The sequence below is a fragment of the Medicago truncatula genome, chromosome 7 (genome assembly GCF_003473485.1).
Source record: "Medicago truncatula cultivar Jemalong A17 chromosome 7, MtrunA17r5.0-ANR, whole genome shotgun sequence".
Classification (NCBI taxonomy): Eukaryota; Viridiplantae; Streptophyta; class Magnoliopsida; order Fabales; family Fabaceae; genus Medicago; species Medicago truncatula.
The window spans coordinates 14,432,418-14,448,519 of record NC_053048.1 but is presented as its reverse complement, the minus strand read 5'-3'; the positions used below and the strand labels follow the sequence as shown (position 1 = coordinate 14,448,519).

Below are 16,102 nucleotides of genomic sequence, written 5' to 3'. Positions count from 1 at the left end.
TGGGGTTGGGGTTTAAAAATTTGTGGGTTTCTTAGTTGGTTCAATGGGGGCTACGAATTTGATGATTTTTGGTTGGGATGGAGGAAAGTTGTTTTTTGATGGAAGGGTTATGATTGAAATGTGGATTGTGGTTAATGGGGTGAAGAAATTTTGAGAATTGGTGAGGTTTTGAGGGAGAGATGGAGTTTGTAAGGTTTTGTGGTCATGGAGGTTTTAGAGAAAAATGGGAGGATGAGGGATGTGAGTGGTTGAGAATGGGGGATGAAGAAGATGAAAAGTTTAGATAAAACTAAACCTGGGATCGGGCACGGCCGTGCCAACCTTAGCACGGGCCGTGCCAACTTTCTGGATTGTGGGTTAGTTTTTGGGAAGCAAGGTCTGGCACGGCCGTGCCAGTGTGGGCACGGGCCGTGCCAAGGTTCTGGATGGATTAGCTTCAAAAATTTTCGTTTTCTCGAATCATACTTGGACAGTTGCCTACAAAAACAAAATAAAAACAAAATAACAAAACAAAAGCAGTTAAATGCGTGGGTTGCCTCCCACGAAGCGCTTTTTAATAGTCATTAGCTTGACGTTATAAGAAGGTATCCTTAGAAGGGATCAAAGAGGTCATATTGTGTAGATGGCGCTAATGAGCGTTCTTTCACATCATGACTTTTAATCACATTACAAGAATAGAGGGCGGGACCTTTCATATAATTCTCCAACTCAAATCCTATCAACTCATCACTCACTTGAAAAACAATCCTACCATTCTGAACATCACCTATAGCACCCGCAGTGGCGAGAAAGGGTCGTCCTAGGATTATAGGGCACTCATTGTCCTCATCTATGTCAAGCACCATGAAATCAGTTGGGATGTCTATCCCTTCTATTTTAACTGGGATGTCCTCAACATATCCGACAGGTTGGATATCAGAACGATCGACTAACTTCAATGTTGTTTCGGTAGGCTTTAACTTGCCCAACCCTAGCCTTGTAAAGAGGGGTAAGGGCAACAGACTAACACTTGCTCCGAAATCGCATAAGGCTCGGTTTAAGGTTTCATTCCCTATCATACAAGGGATGGCAAAACTTCCTGGATCTCTAAGCTTTGTAGGTGGCTTCTTGATGATTGCACTATTTTCCCTTTTCAAAGCTATTGTTTCATTATGATCTATAGCCTTTTTCTTTGAAAAAATTTCTTTTAAAAACTTGGCGTATAGAGGCATACGAGACAAAGCTTCAGCATAGGGAATCTTAATGCAAATCTTTTGAAGTATGTTTAAGAATTTAGTGAATTGAGCCTCCAAGTTGAGCTTAGTAAGCCTTAATGGTGTAAGGGCTTTGTTCTTATCAAGCGGTTTCTCACTTTTTATCACGCCTTTCTTTCCTAGACACCTAACACTCTCCCTCTTGACACTTTTGGCTTTAGTAACGGTCTCTTCTAGCTTACTACCCCCAAGAAAAATAGCGTTGACATGAGCTTTAGGGTTTGTTTCAGGTTGACCAGGAAAGACTCCTGGTGTTTGAGAAGAGGTGGCCACTTGTTGGGCCAATTGGGAGATTTGGGTCTCAAGCATTTTGGTGTGTGTGGCGATAGAATCAACCTTGGTAGTGAGTTTGGAGAGAGAGTCGTTCAGAAATCCTGTTTGGTTTTTCAGTTCTTGAAGATTTTTATTTTGATTAGCTATGCAATTTTCCAACAAAATCTCCAAACTTGATTTCTGAGCCACTCTCTGGTTGTTTGTGTAACACCCTGTTTTCCCAACATACAAATTTCTTAAACATTTATCAGAGTAAAAAAAACATAAACGGGATATCACATAAAAACGTAATCCAAAACAGTTAAATAATAATTTAACTTCCACATAATATCTTAACATAGCAGCGGAATATTAGTTCATAAATCATAAATCAGTTTGGCACGCAGGCCCCAATAAGGTATCTCAAAAGGGTTAATCAACACAGAAATTATCATAGCAGTTCACGTAAAAGAATGAAGCATGTTATAGCATATAACCCCATCCCGTTACGTATCAGAGCGACCTAGACGACACAGTGAAGGCAAGGCCACTCACGACGGCAACTGCACACTAAGCACGATCACCTGCAAGTTACCCATACGAAGGGCAACATTTTCAAGCAGAAGGGGTGAGATTTCATAATAAAATAACATTAATCAATGTAATTGCGAATCATAAATTAACATCATAATCATTCCATTATTAACTTTGCATAAATGCTAAACAGTTATCACGTAATCATATATCCAATTCATTATGAACAACGTAACATAACCAATAAACACTTATCACGTAATCACATATTAATTCATTATCAACAAGGCATCTTAATCATGACAATGTGACAATGCTCCTAGACTCCTTATATGCATGTGGTACCAATCGTCATCATAAGTATTAATATACTTTAATCGTGCGGAGGACAAAGCTCCTATAAAACGTGCGGAGGACAAAGCTCCTAATATTCGTGGTGAGGACTAAGCTCAATGATATGCTATGCATGGACACATATGAACAAAACATCGTAATCAACTTATCAACATGCATCCAATAATTTGGAGCTAAACTTCATCATATAATTATGCACTTAGTTAAATAACGGAAGCAGCATAAACAGGTCACATAACAAGATAATATCATTATATCAAAGCACATAATTTGTATCATTATCACATCTTCTTATCTTGCATGAATATACAATACAATAGTTCATATTCAATTAATATTAATATAACTTAAACAACTCTACAGTCTGCATTAAACGACATCACTAGGTCTCATTACCAGTTAGGGGTTCACTCTTGATCAACAAGTGCGACACAGATCGCATAAACACATAAACAAGTTCATCCTGGTTGTACTCGCGAGGCGAGAGTACTTACTCGCCATGGCGAGTACCACTCATCTCCCAAACTAATGTTGTTCTAGGTTCCCTCTGATCCTACATTCATTCCTAATCAATACTAGGTATGATCAGGCATTCTATGGCAGCCAAGGTCCAACTAAAAATGTCGAAACACAAAATATGACATGCACTCTGCCTAAGCTCGCGAGGCGAGGAAGGGTTGCTCGCCATGGCGAGTTGCACCAAACAACTCGCGAGGCGAAGGGAAGGGGCTCGCGTGGCGAGCGATGAAGGTCATCACTCGCGAGGCGAGGATCATCACTCGCCGTGGCGAGCGATGAACAGAAGCACGGGCAGACTAGGGTTTTTCTCAAAAATCCATCACACAACATGGTTCAAAGCCTAATTTTGATTCCATAATCCATCCTAAACATGTTCTAAGGTTAAAGGACGGTTTCTACATCAATCTAAACAAGTTTTACCGTTTGATCATCAATCTTTAGGGTTTTGACCTAATTCCAAAACTTTTCTAAATCAATCCTAACTTTGTCAATTAATCATCAGAATTACAACGATCAATGCTATTGAATCATTAGTCTCACCCTTACCTTGTTTGAAGAAAATCGCAGCACTCTTGGTCTCTAAGCTTTTCTCCCTTTTTCCAAAAGTTTTCACGTACATTGGTTTTCTAAAGATATTAGGTCTTCCCTATTTATACCTCTTTCTAATAACTTATCTTATCTCACTTTCTCCCCCAAAACTATCTAAAATATCAAAACAGCCCTCAACTAAATATTTTATATTATTTTCAAATCTTTATTCTATTTAACAATAAAATAAATCTCATATCATAATCAAATTCTCCAAACCTCATAACTTATCACGTCATCAATCAAATCACTAAATTCATCGTGAATCACCAAAACATAACAAAATCACGCATATATTATATAATTATAATATAATTGCCTAAACTCGATTAAATAACGATTAAACGAAAGTGGGCGTTACAACTCTCCCCCACTTAAAAGATTTTCGTCCTCGAAAATTTACCTCAAGTAAACAACTCTGGATAAGACTCCAGCATCTTACTTTCAAGCTCCCACGTCAAGCTTTCACCAGTCGCTCCCGTCCAAACGACTCTCACGAGAGGTATCTCCTTGCCTCTCAACGTCTTCACTTTACGATCATCCATCCTCAATGGTAAAGTTTCTACGGTAAGGTTGTCTCTAACTTGCACATCGTCACTCTGAATTACATGAGATGGATCCGGAACATACTTCCGAAGTTGCGACACGTGGAAAACATTGTGCAAATTCGAAAGATGTGGCGGTAAACCCACTCGGTAAGCCACCGTTCCAACTCTTTCCAAAATCTGATATGGACCAATGAACTTCGGGGTCAACTTCTTTGACTTCAAAGCACGTCCTACACCAGTCATAGGAGTGACTCTAAAAAACACGTGGTCTCCTTCCTGAAATTCAAGATCTTTTCTACGCTTATCATGATAACTCTTTTGTCGACTCTGCGACGCCTTCATTTTCTCTTGGATCATCTGAACTTTCTCAGTAGTTTGCTGAACAATCTCTGGTCCTAAGACCACTCTTTCTCCTGATTCAAACCAACACAACGGAGTTCTGCATCTCCGACCATACAAAGCCTCGAACGGTGCCATTCCAATACTAGAATGATAACTATTATTATAAGTGAACTCGATCAACAGAAGATGACTGTCCCAAGTTCCTCCTTGTTCAAGAACACAAATTCTCAACAAATCCTCTAGCGACTGAATCGTCCTCTCCGACTGACCATCTGTCTGTGGATGATACGCCGAACTCAATCTCAACTTCGAACCCAAGGCCTCTTGCAAACTTTTCCAAAATCTAGAAGTAAATCTTGGATCTCTATCTGACACAATGCTCGAAGGAACACCATGCAACTTCACAATCTCCTTGATATAAATCTCTGCCAACTGGGCAACGGGGAAACTAATATTAATCGGTAGAAAATGAGCCGACTTCGGTAATCTATCAACAATATCCCAAATTGCGTCGTTCCCTCTAGGAGTATTTGGCAAACTCGTCACAAAATCCATGGATATACTATCCCATTTCCATTCTGGCACGTCTAAAGGTACCATCATCCCAGCGGGTTTCTGATGCTCGACTTTCGACTTCTGAGAAACTAAACAGGAATACACAAACTGTGCCACATCTCGTTTCAAACCAGACCACCATAAAATCTTCTTTAAATCATGATACATCTTCGTAGCTCTCGGATGAATACTCAAGCTACTTCTATGACTCTCTTCAAGAATCATCTTTTTAATCTCTTCATTGTCTGGGATACAAATTCTTCCTCGGAATCTCAACACACCTTGATTGTCGATTTTAAAATCACTGTCTTCAGTCTGATCTCTAGCAACCAACAAGTCCACAAACTTTACATCAACTTTCTGTGCTTCCTTGATATTTTTCAGAAATTCACTATCAATCTTCAGCATACCCAGTTTCACACTCTGAGGTGACCATTCGCAAACCAAACTCATATCTCTAAACTGTTCAAGCAATTCGAACTCTTTGACCATCATAGCGGACATATGCAATGTCTTCCTACTCAAGGCATCTGCAACATCATTAGCTTTACCTGGATGATAATTCACACCAAAGTCGTAATCTTTCAACAATTCGAGCCATCTTCGCTGTCTCATATTCAATTCCTTCTGATCGAACAAATACTTCAAACTCTTGTGATCACTAAACACCTCAAATCTCGAACCATACAAGTAATGTCTCCATATCTTCAATACAAAGACTACAGCCGCCAACTCAAGATCATGCGTAGGATAATTCTTCTCATGAATTCTCAACTGTCTTGAAGCATAAGCTACCACTTTACCTTCTTGCATAAGTACACCTCCTAAACCCAACTTGGACGCATCACAATACACCACAAAAGGTTCATCTGACTTCGGCAAAATCAAAACTGGAGCAGTCGTCAAACGCTTCTTCAATTCACCGAAACTTTTCTCACAATGGACGTCCCACACAAAAGTTTTACCTTTACAAGTCAACTGCGTTAGCGGAAGAGCTAACTTAGAAAATCCTTCAATAAACCTTCTATAGTAACCAGCTAAACCCAAAAAGCTTCTAATTTCAGTAACGGACTTAGGAGTATCCCATTGCGATACAGCTTCGACTTTAGACGGATCCACAGCAATACCATCTCCGGAAATAACATGGCCAAGGAAACTCACTTCATTCAACCAGAATTCACACTTAGACAATTTAGCATAAAGTTTCTTCTCTTTCAACACTTGTAAGACAATCTTCAGATGCTCGGCATGTTCTTCTTCAGTCTTAGAGTAAATCAAGATATCGTCGATGAACACAACTACGAACCGATCCAAAAATGCATGGAAGATGCGATTCATATACTCCATAAACACTCCAGGTGCATTGGTAACACCAAAAGGCATAACTTTATATTCATAGTGACCATAACGCGTTCTGAAAGCTGTCTTCTGCATATCTTCATCCTTTACTTTAATCTGGTGATAACATGACCTCAAATCAATCTTGCTGAAAACACGTGCACCCACTAACTGATCCATCAAATCATCAATTCTCGGAAGTGGATACCTATTCTTGATAGTTACCTTGTTCAACTGTCGATAATCAATACATAGCCTCATACTACCATCTTTCTTCTTTACTAACAAAACCGGCGCTCCCCAAGGTGAAACACTTGGTCTAACAAACTTCTTCTCAAGCAAGTCTTCCAACTGTTTCTTCAACTCAGATAACTCAGAAGCAGACATACGATAAGTTGCCATCGAGACCGGCTTCGTTCCAGGAACAAGATCAATAGAAAACTCAACTTCTCTCTGTGGAGGCACATCAGGAATCTCATCTGGAAAAACTTCAGGAAAATCACACACCACCGGTAACCTATCAATCACTGCTTGATTCTCAATAGATAAAGTAGCCATTAACGAAAACATCAAGATACCGTCGCGTTCCAGTTGCTTCAGCTGCTTAGTAGATAAAAACTCTGCACCACTTTCCTCTTCGACGGAAGAGAAATGTACTGACTTGCTAAAACAATTAATAAGAACGTGGTTGTACTCTAACCAGTTCATACCCAAAATCACATCCATACCACTCAAAGGTAGACAAACTAAATCCATTTCAAAATCACGACCAAACAAAGACAAAGGACATTTCAAACATACGAGAGAAGTAGTGACCGAACCCTTAGCCGGAGTTTCGACAACCATCTCTCCATTCATATCAGACAAATCAAGACCCAAAGCAGAAACACAATCGAAAGCAATAAAACAATGCGTAGCACCAGTATCAATAATAGCAACTAAAGGAGTATTATTAATATAGCAAGTACCTCTGATCAAACGATCGTCATTCTCTGTCTGAGTCCCAGTCAAAGCGAAAACCCTACCAGTAGTCGGCGCCCTCTTAGGCTGAGTACACTATGAACTAATGTGACCCTCTCCGTTGCAATTAAAGCACACAATGTCCGTACGATTGCAATCAGCTACAACATGACCTTTCTTGCCACACCGGACACACTTCTTGATTTCCTCAGGGCAGACGTTGCTTTTGTGGCCTTTCTCACCACAATTGAAACACACAATCTCTGCAGCATCCTTCTTCTTAGGCCGCCTAACATCGACCATCTTCTGTTTCCCTTTATCAGCAGGGGCACTGTACGGCTTAGGACGACTCTGCTGTCCCTTGCCCTTTCTCTCATTCACTACCTTGTAGTGAGCCTTCGTATCCTCTTCATAGATCCTGCAGCTATTAACCAAATCCTGAAAAACTCTCAGCTGTTGGTACCCAATTGCCCTCTTGATGTCGGGCCTCAAACCGTTCTCGAACTTGATGCATCTCGAGAACTCAGCATTCTCAGCAGTATAGTGCGGATAGAACTTCGACAGCTCCACGAACTTGGCAGCATACTCTGTCACAGACATGTTCCCTTCCTTCAACTCAAGGAACTCGATCTCCTTCTTCCCGCGAACATCTTCCGGAAAGTATCTTCTCAGGAACTCTCTCCTGAAAACAGCCCAAGTCACAACAGCTCCCTCCTGCCCAACGGTAGGCAGAAGAGTAACCCACCAGTCATCAGCTTCGTCGGCTAGCTGATGAGTACCAAACCGCACCTTCTGATCTTCAGTGCACTGCATAACTCGAAAAATCCTCTCAATCTCCTTAAGCCACGTCTGGGCTCCATCAGGGTCATAACGTCCTTTGAAAGTCGGAGGGTTCTTCTTCATGAACGTCTCCAACATCCTAGCTTCAGCGTTCGCACCAGCATTTGCGTTAGGTTGTTGTCCCACAGCTTGGGCAACAGCTTGTATAGCAGCAGCTAACGCAGCATCGTTTCTTCCAGCCATTTCCGAGATTCTACAAAAGTAGCAACAACAACATAAGATAGTAATCTAAATATTACTAAGACTCGACACGACTCTCTAATTGACCGAACGGATCGACCTGCTCTGATACCAATTGTAACACCCCGTTTTCCCAACATACAAATTTCTTAAACATTTATCAGAGTAAAAAAAACATAACGGGATATCACATAAACACGTAATCCAAAACAGTTAAATAATAATTTAACTTCCACATAATATCTTAACATAGCAGCGGAATATTAGTTCATAAATCATAAATCAGTTTGGCACGCAGGCCCCAATAAGGTATCTCAAAAGGGTTAATCAACACAGAAATTATCATAGCAGTTCACGTAAAAGAATAAAGCATGTTATAGCATATAACCCCATCCCGTTACATATCAGAGCGACCTAGACGACACAGTGAAGGCAAGGCCACTCACGACGGCAACTGCACACTAAGCACGATCACCTGCAAGTTACCCATACGAAGGGCAACATTTTCAAGCAGAAGGGGTGAGATTTCATAATAAAATAACATTAATCAATGTAATTGCGAATCATAAATTAACATCATAATCATTCCATTATTAACTTTGCATAAATGCTAAACAGTTATCACGTAATCATATATCCAATTCATTATGAACAACGTAACATAACCAATAAACACTTATCACGTAATCACATATTCATTCATTATCAACAAGGCATCTTAATCATGACAATGTGACAATGCTCCTAGACTCCTTATATGCATGTGGTACCAATCGTCATCATAAGTATTAATATACTTTAATCGTGCGGAGGACAAAGCTCCTATAAAACGTGCGGAGGACAAAGCTCCTAATATTCGTGGTGAGGACTAAGCTCAATGATATGCTATGCATGGACACATATGAACAAAACATCGTAATCAACTTATCAACATGCATCCAATAATTTGGAGCTAAACTTCATCATATAATTATGCACTTAGTTAAATAACGGAAGCAGCATAAACAGGTCACATAACAAGATGATGTCATTATATCAAAGCACATAATTTGTATCATTATCACATCTTCTTATCTTGCATGAATATACAATACAATAGTTCATATTCAATTAATATTAATATAACTTAAACAACTCTACAGTCTGCATTAAACGACATCACTAGGTCTCATTACCAGTTAGGGGTTCACTCTTGATCAACAAGTGCGACACAGATCGCATAAACACATAAACAAGTTCATCCTGGTTGTACTCGCGAGGCGAGAGTACTTACTCGCCATGGCGAGTACCACTCATCTCCCAAACTAATGTTGTTCTAGGTTCCCTCTGATCCTACATTCATTCCTAATCAATACTAGGTATGTTCAGGCATTCTATGGCAACCAAGGTCCAACTAAAAATGTCGAAACACAAAATATGACATGCATTCTGCCTAAGCTCGCGAGGCGAGGAAGGGTTGCTCGCCATGGCGAGTTGCACCAAACAACTCGCGAGGCGAAGGGAAGGGGCTCGCGTGGCGAGCGATGAAGGTCATCACTCGCGAGGCGAGGATCATCCCTCGCCGTGGCGAGCGATGAACAGAAGCATGGGCAGACTAGGGTTTTTCTCAAAAATCCATCACACAACATGGTTCAAAGCCTAATTTTGATTCCATAATCCATCCTAAACATGTTCTAAGGTTAAAGGACGGTTTCTACATCAATCTAAACAAGTTTTACCGTTTGATCATCAATCTTTAGGGTTTTGACCTAATTCCAAAACTTTTCTAAATCAATCCTAACTTTGTCAATTAATCATCAGAATTACAACGATCAATGCTATTGAATCATTAGTCTCACCCTTACCTTGTTTGAAGAAAATCGCAGCACTCTTGGTCTCTTGCTCCTCTCTAAGCTTTTCTCCCTTTTTCCAAAAGTTTTCACGTACATTGGTTTTCTAAAGATATTAGGTCTTCCCTATTTATACCTCTTTCTAATAACTTATCTTATCTCACTTTCTCCCCCAAAACTATCTAAAATATCAAAACAGCCCTCAACTAAATATTTTATATTATTTTCAAATCTTTATTCTATTTAACAATAAAATAAATCTCATATCATAATCAAATCCTCCAAAACTCATAACTTATCACGTCATCAATCAAATCACTAAATTCATCGTGAATCACCAAAACATACCAAAATCACGCATATATTATATAATTATAATATAATTGCCTAAACTCGATTAAATAACGATTAAACGAAAGTGGGCGTTACAGTTTGTATAGCCAGGTGCTGCTGCTTGTCCATAGGAACCTTGAGGATTTTTGTAAATATTTTGATTTGGCCTCATTCCTTGGTTATATTGAGCGTAATTCAGTTGCTCAATATTGGCAGCACTACCTAACTGACAATCAACACCGATATGACCGGATATACCACAGATTTCACAAGGAGGGAATGCAGAAGAACGTGTGACAGCATTAACATTAAGCTTTTCAAATTTTTGGGTTAATGCCTCAACCTTAGCAGCAAGGTGGTTATATTCAGAGACTTCGTATATACCTACCTCTTTCTTAGAGGGAGTAGGAGTGGTGACGGCCCTCTCGTTGGTCCATTGGTAGTGATTCCGAGCCATGTCTTCAATCAAAGCATAAGCCTCCGTATAGTTTTTGTTCATTAGAGCTCCACCTGCAACTACATCAACAGACATCTTAGTGGTATATGACAAGCCATTATAAAATGTGTGGACTATAAGCCACTTCTCTAGGCCATGGTGGGGACAAAGTCTAAGCATTTCCTTGAAACGCTCCCACGCCTCATAGAGAGACTCCTCATCTTTTTTATTGAAACGCGTGATTTGATCTCTAAGCTTAGCGGTTTTAGATGGGGGGAAAAATCGGGCAACGAATGCTCGCCTCATATCGTCCCATGAAGTAATGGAACCGACTTCTAGGGAATGGAACCAAGCGCTAGCTCTATCCCTTAAGGAAAAGGGAAAGAGATGAAGTCTTACGGCTTCTTGGTTCTCTTTTATGGTGCCACTGAGTCTTAGGAAGGAAGAAATATGGAGATTTGGATCCTCAGTGGGTGATCCAGAAAACTGATTTTGCTGCACCAAATTGAGTAGCGCAGGCTTGATTTCGAAGTTATTACCCGCAACCGTTGGGTACATGATAATAGCTTGTGGCTCTTCCGTTGAAGGAGTAGCATACTCTTTGAGAGTGCGTTCAGCCATAGCAGTATTATTTTGTGCTTCTCTCTTTTTCTTATGCAAAAACCTTTCGATCTCAGGAATAAATTCTCCGAGACTTTTACTTTTTCGCATAAGAAATCGAGAACCCAAGAAGTTAGTGGTAAAACAAAGAAAGAAGTAGAAGAAAAGAGGAAGAGAAGAGAGTTCTAATCACAAAGAAAGAGTTAATCAAATTAGTTTACTCCCCGGCAACGGCGCCAAAAACTTGATGAGATAAAACCGCAAGTGCACGGTCTTACCGAAGTAGTATTAAAAGAGTATCGTTCCGACAGGGAGTAGTTTAATTCAATTAACCTTTAGAGATGATTAGAAGAGAAGAGAATTGTAAGTTGGGGGTTTTCAAACGGTTGAAAATTAATATAATAAAAAGAGCCTTGGGATCGTTGGTTTCATCTAAATAACAAGCCCTTCTCAAACCAAAACTATAAGCTTATAATGTTATGTTAGACCTAATTTCTCAAGACAGTTTCTCTTATGTTCCTCTAGCAACCAAGCCTATTTCGCTGACTTGATTACTATTAGATTTTGGTTCCTCTAACAACCAAGCCTATTTCGCTGACTTGATTGTTATTAGTTCCCTTGAAGATCGAAACTATATGTCTCAAAGATTGCAAAGCCTATTTCGCTGACTTTGCAATCCTTGTCTGAATTCACTTGTTCGAATATCAAAGCTCCACTTTCGTTTTATGAATTGATATTTGGAATAATGGATAAACAATTATCAAACCCTCCACTTTCGTTTCCACAGTTTGATAATGGTTGATCCATGTTAAGACGGTGAATTCAGATAAGAAATTAGGGTTACATAAGATTAAGGCTTAGAGTTTGGTTTGATTAGGATTATGTCATTTAGACTTATCCAACAATTCCAAGACAAGGAGAAGTCTACTCACTCATGTTCATCGTAGACATGGGGGAGAAGAGAGAAAGCATAAAAGTAAATGACAAGAAAATAAAGGAAAAGAAAAGAACTTTAATTAGAAAAGCAATTGTCACTTATTGAATTCCAAGTAAAGATGAATATTTGTGATGGATGGCTACTCTATTTATAGCATTTGTTCGACTTAAAATCTAAGCTATTACATTCGGGCTAAAAATATAGTAGCTTAAAATCTAAGCAAAAGTAGCAAAAGTGACACTGGAGGGTGGCACGGGCGTGCCAAGGTTAGCACGGGCCGTGCCAAGCTTCTGGCATGGGGGAGACATATTTTTGTCTCTCAATCTTCATATTTTTGCATCCAATCAGCTCCAAGTCCCTTTCTTTTGCTCCAAGACTCAATCCATCCAATATTCATTCCTGAAATAAAATAAAATGCAATTTAAAGTAAACTATTCTAAAAAGGAAATAATACTAACATAAAATAAAATAAAATCTAAATAAAACTAAACTAAAAAGCATATAAAAGTAAGCAATAAATGACTCATCACAAAGCAACGACTCAACGACAAATGCGACAACGCACATGCATGTGGTACCATTTTTACGCGTTTGAATGAACGAGCATTCACAGGGAATAAGCCCTCAACAATTTGAATGAACTAGCATTCACAGGGCATGAGCCCTTAACAATTTGAATGATTAGGCATTCACCGGGCATGAGCCCTCAACAGTTTGAATGACAAGGCATTCATATGGCATAAGCCCTCAACAATTTATGGGTATGCAAAGGACTCAACTTTGTGTATATCAACATACAACTCATCTACAACAACGACGACGTGGACAACGACATCTACGACACAACAGTGCATATTTAAATATGACTTACAATGGAATTCAACCACTTTGTATATTTTATTTAAATACAAATATACCTAATTCAACAATCAACAATCTATCATGTTCAAAACAACAACTCTGGTAAAAATAACATAGTTAATATTAATTATTTATTCTACCCAAAAATCCAACTAAAAACAACGGATGTGAACAAATACGCAAAAAACACAATGTGGCATCAGCCACTGTGCAACTCGCCAGGCGAGTGCACTGCTCGCTATGGCGAGCTCAAGAATATAGGTCACTCGCTGTGGCGAGTAGGGGACTCGCTGTGGCGAGCATAATCTGGTTGCTCTTGGCCATTTGCTAATTTTGACACAAAAAACTGAATTTTAAGCTCCCTAAGTCTCTTTTTAATCCAAAAACTTGCTCAGTCCTCTCTATACATATCCAGGCACTCAAAACCATCCAACCAATGTCCTATAACGACATTTTGAAAAATCAAGTTTTCTCCCTTAGGTACTCGCTATGGCGAGCGATGGATTGGCTTACTCGCCATGGCGAGTTGCGTTAGGTCTGACTACGTGAATTCTGCAGTTTTTCAACCAAAAATGTCAATTTTCCCCAATTCAATCCCCAAAACTGAAGTGTTATAAGTTTCTTCCTATGACCTGAACACAATCTAACACAATTGCCATGGTTTCTACACTTTTCAATTCAAAAATCAATAATCAAAACCTAATCCCAATTCCCAAATTTAACCAGAACCCCTTGCTAAAACAAAATCAGAATTATATAGACTATAACCATTGAGAGTTAGCCTCACCCTTACCTTGGATTGATGAACAAAGCTCTACAGAATCTGATTCTCCCCACTTGGCTCTTCTCTTGGTTTTTCTCCCAAAACTCTGTTTGTACATGAAACTGCTTCTAACTCCTAGGTTCTAATTTTCTCAGTAAACATAACCTCCCAATATCTAATTAACTCCCACTTAATTCACTTAATTCTTATTTAACCCCAAAAATCCAAATAAATTCTAATTCTCACTTATTCTATTAAAAAATAAAAATAGTCATTTAATAAAATACACCACACCATAAAAATCAACATAAATCATTTAAAATCATATAATAGACTTTAAATCAACCAAAAATATTTAAATAACAACTAGGGCGTTACACTTAGGGGGCCAATCCGAGCTTCGTAAAATGATTCTTTCAACTTATTTAACATCTGTTTGGGCTCTAATTCTACTGGAACAAGTTTTTCTCATTCGAAATTGGGATTTTTCATTTTGGTCTGAAACTTGGAATTTTGGGAAACGTCGGATTTTGTCGAAACAAACTTTTGTGAACTAACTAAGGTTACAAGTTGGGTCTACAGTTCCTATAGACTTAGGCAAAGCTTGTAATGTTGGTTGATTGTCTTAATCATGTCAAACTTGGATTTTCGAGTGGGAATGTGAAAAATGTAAACTTGGGTTTTCTCATACGGACTTAAGCTATACTTTGAACTAATGTCTAATAGTTTATAAGTGGCTTAAACTTATGATTACATGAGTGATTAAGATTATCTTGTGAGCTTCAAAATTGAACAAGTTATTTTATCTTGGGAATTATCAATGTTAGCCGGTTGCTACTTGATACAGATTTTACTGGAAATGGTTCTTTTAGCCAATTGTCTTATGATCTTCCGTGACTAGCCTTATGTGTCTAAATGAAGGTGTGTGATGAATTGTAGATGTTGGATATGATATTTATCATGAGATGTTGTATTTTCTCTCTTACTTGGAATATGAGAAATATTTGAAATGGTGAAACTATATGATGTATGAAATGTTCACTCTTAATTGTTTATGACCAGAATGTTGTACGGACGTAATTTCTTGATAATGCGAATGTTGTGGAGATGATCAATATATTGGAAGATGTCCTTTATATTGTTGTGAAAATTGGAGGTGATTGCATTATTGAGTCCTTACTTGTATGTCCATGCATCATAGTTGTAACACCCCGTTATTCCAAACAATTAAATAATAAATAAACATACATCAGAGTATATCCCAAACGGGCATGTCACACTACTTTTCAAAATTTCTTAAATAGAATATAAAACTATTTAGTAAACATCCTTCATAAATCAACATTAATTTGCAGCGGAAATATTTCTCAACATAATACTTCATCATCAACATTAAATCCTGGCACAAAGGCCATCAACATAGAATCATCAATAATTTGTTCAACGATAATAAAAACTCCAACAACATGTTCCAAAGACACTTGAGCCACCACTCCTACTAATCTTCATTACCTGCAAGTTACCCATACGAAGGGCAACATTTCCAAGCACAATGGGTGAGATTCACAAACAATAATAATAGATATATATATAATCATCAATTGCATTTAACAACTTAATTAAATAATATAATTAACCACATATATTCAACATTAATATTCATACTTCTTCAACTTTAATAACACTTACTAAATCAACCAACGACAACACAACAACTCAATCGACAACTACGTCAACGACACAATGAACTACAACGACAATAATTCCAGCAACGACCACTACAACGGCATAATCAACAACAATGACAATAACTCCATCAACGATCACTACAACGGCATAATCAACAACAACGACAACAACAACGACAACTTCTAAAGGCTTGGGGTACCATTTTCAACGGGTTTGAATGACTAAGTATTCCGGGGCATAAGCCCCCAACAATTTGAATGATGATCATTCCAGGGCATGAGACCTCAACAGATTGAATGACAAGGCATTCCAGGGCATAAGCCCTCAACGGTTGAATGATTAACATTCCAGGGCATGAGCCCTCAACAGATTGAATGATAAAGCATTCCAG

General features: G+C 38.6%; 1 non-coding gene across 1 annotated transcript; it reads left to right on the top strand.

Moving 5' to 3' along the window:
• The first annotated feature begins 11,012 nt into the window (after nucleotides 1-11,012).
• LOC120577216 (small nucleolar RNA R71) lies at nucleotides 11,013-11,119 on the top strand. Its single transcript, XR_005643291.1, has one exon. It is a non-coding gene; the product is annotated as a small nucleolar RNA R71 (small nucleolar RNA).
• Nucleotides 11,120-16,102: the final 4,983 nt, after the last annotated feature.